The sequence below is a fragment of the Carassius auratus genome, unplaced genomic scaffold, assembly GCF_003368295.1.
Source record: "Carassius auratus strain Wakin unplaced genomic scaffold, ASM336829v1 scaf_tig00017112, whole genome shotgun sequence".
In the NCBI taxonomy this organism is placed as follows: Eukaryota; Metazoa; Chordata; class Actinopteri; order Cypriniformes; family Cyprinidae; genus Carassius; species Carassius auratus.
The window spans coordinates 2,474-5,201 of NW_020524744.1; the positions used below are offsets into that span (position 1 = coordinate 2,474).

At 37.4% G+C, this 2,728-nt stretch overlaps 1 long non-coding RNA gene across 2 annotated transcripts; it reads left to right on the plus strand.

Moving 5' to 3' along the window:
• Positions 1–269: 269 nt before the first annotated feature.
• LOC113075499 (uncharacterized) lies at positions 270–2,375 on the plus strand. Of its 2 annotated transcripts, none has more exons than XR_003280948.1 (5): positions 270–541; positions 774–846; positions 949–1,040; positions 1,131–1,223; positions 1,485–2,375. It is a non-coding gene; the product is annotated as an uncharacterized LOC113075499 (long non-coding RNA). The 2 variants fall into 2 exon arrangements; XR_003280947.1 differs by having other exon boundaries at positions 271–592.
• Positions 2,376–2,728: the final 353 nt, after the last annotated feature.

A 2,728-nucleotide genomic window follows, 5' to 3' on the forward strand; every position in this document is an offset into this window, starting at 1 on the left:
GAGATTTCAACGAGGACCTCTTACACCCTGGAAAAAAACCTATTCTGGAGTTGTTTCAATCTCGAGGATACACTCAACTGATTACATCAGCGACGACGGAAAAGCACACACTACTTGACCACATCTACATTTCAAATCCGGACTTCTGTCATCAATCGGGCGTGTTAGAGACCTACCACAGTTACCACAATCCTGTGTACTGTGTATTGCGTTTTTTTCCATAGGTGAATTGCCCGCTATACCAGGTCACTGGGGCCACTGAATCAGCATTAACGACAACAGTGGGGCAACACCAGCCTTAGTTCCCCAGTGGCTTCTGTATGAGTGGTGTCTTGGCCTTAAGCCATATTGAACTGAGGTTCCATTTAACCTCCTTTATCGACGGCAGTGACGTTGCGGTTATATTGTGTTGTCCGTGGTAATATGAAGGTGTTGTGTCCCTGAGTTACCTAGAGTACAGCAGCAGGAAGGACGAAGGAGTAGTGTGGCAGCTCCAGACAGGACAGGAAGTGAAGGCAGCAGAATACAGGACGCAGTCAGGGTTAGTGTAATAACTCCAGGGAAGACACAGACAGTGAGAGCAACAGCAGCAGTAAGTCATTAAAAGACAGTAAGGTTAAGTGAGAAGTATTAAGACACTGTTGTGATGTATTTGATTTTTACCCTAACGTAACATTTGTTTCAAATGGTGTGTTCAATCTGTACGATGTGTACTGGATATATTATTTGCAGTCCTCTGCTATTCTAATATTGATATGTGCTCTTCTGTAAAGTTGCAGGAAGATTTTGGAGACCATAGCAGTCCTGTGCAACACTGGATATGAGTATGCAATATACCATCTAAAGGTAAGTGTTAAAAGATGTAACTTCAGTCACTGTGCTACTGCATGTGATAACCACATTTTAAAGGAATATTGTAATCTAATTTTTAATTTTGATGTTTTTCAGGAACCGGCGAGTCAGAATGTCGGAGAAGATCAAGTGTGCTTCACCACTGATGATGATGAGCTGGATACCAGCTTATGGGCTAATTTCTTTCAGTAAGTTTTAGTTTACTTAATTATGTTTATTATTATTTTTTAGTTTATTAGTAAATGTGTGTGCAGTGATCCTGTTATTCATTTATTAAGTTCATTGCCAGAGGACGGGACCAGATGTGTTTGGAGTTGAAGACAATGCTGAAGACCAAAGAAGCAACGGAAGAAGAACATTTAAGCACTGAGGTAAAGTTTGTCAATAATACTGGAAAGGTCTAGTGTTTCAGTGCACTTTATCATACAGTGTGTTTGTTCAGAGGCATGTGCTTTGATGTGAATGCTTAGATTTTAAAGTGTATGATGGTCCTCAGAAGTGAGAGAGCAGAAATGTCTCTTGCAAGACATACATCTGACCTGAAAGTTTATGCTCTGTAAGTCTTGCAGAATGAAACATTTTTTATTCAATTCACTAACATGATCATATCTGTTTTACCTCCTCTACCTCAGGGTGTCCAGCATGTTTGCCATGACAGATCCAGCGGCTAGATGGCGGAAGATGCTTCAATACCCAATTGCACTGAATCATTAGATGATCAACTAATTAATATTAATATATATTTTTAAATTATCTTATTATATTAAATAATTGGTCTCAGTTTACTATTTCATATATTAGTTTGAATAATAATGTTTTTATAATGTGTACGCCATGCCCGAGGAGGATGGGTTCCCCCTGATGAGTCTGGTTCCTCTCAAGGTTTTTTATCTCCTTAAGAGTTTTTTCCTTGCCACCGTCGCCACTGGCTTGCTCACTGGGGGTGTTGTGTCAAATCCTGTGTCCCTCTCACGTCCCTGCCGACCAGGGTTTCCAAAACAACAGTTTGCGACTCGATGAATTTTTTATTAATTAAATCATAGAAATTTAAACGACTAAAAATGAAATCATGTTATGGCTTAGTCACTTATGGTAAAGCAGTAAGCCCTGTGATGCTGTGATTAACAGTGCTTTCAGAACTGCTAAGGGGTGTTGCTGTTTTCTGAAATCACAGGGCTTATGTATGGCCTTATGCCCTTTATAAACACTTGTGCAGTAATAGACGCAATCATGGACAGTAATGTGAGTATTTTACAATGGCTTTAAATGCAACATGCACAAGGTTCACTTTATTAATACAATAATTCAAACACTTTGACCACTATTCTGCCAAAATAGAAAATTGATTTTAAATTTTTTGTAATTGCAACAGTACGATATTTGTTTTTTATTTTCATAATTCGATAATTTTAATATGAAGTTAAAATAATATTTATATGTGAGCTAGTGCAACATTATAGGGTGGGATTTGGCACAACAGGTGTTTTCTAATACTTTTAATAAACATTTTGGTTGAATTGGCACATCAAGTGTTTTTGTCTTTATTGTATCTTCTTCAATGGCACATTTAATGTGTTCTTCTGAACTTCACAGAAGGTCCAGGGGGTTTTCCAGAAAGCAAGGTTAACTTACAGTCACATATATTCTCAGTAGATTGACCCAAACCTTGCTTACTCTAGGTACGCTGTTTCCAGAAACTATTTTATACTTTTTTTTTTTTTCTTTTTTTTTTTAAATCAAGGCCACAATATGTCTCTGCATATTTTCACTGTTAACATATTTTTTTATTTTTCACTTAAATATTTCATGTCAGGACTAAGGATTGCAAAAATGTTTAATAACCTTATGGTGTCCAGAAATTTTTATTTGACAAAGA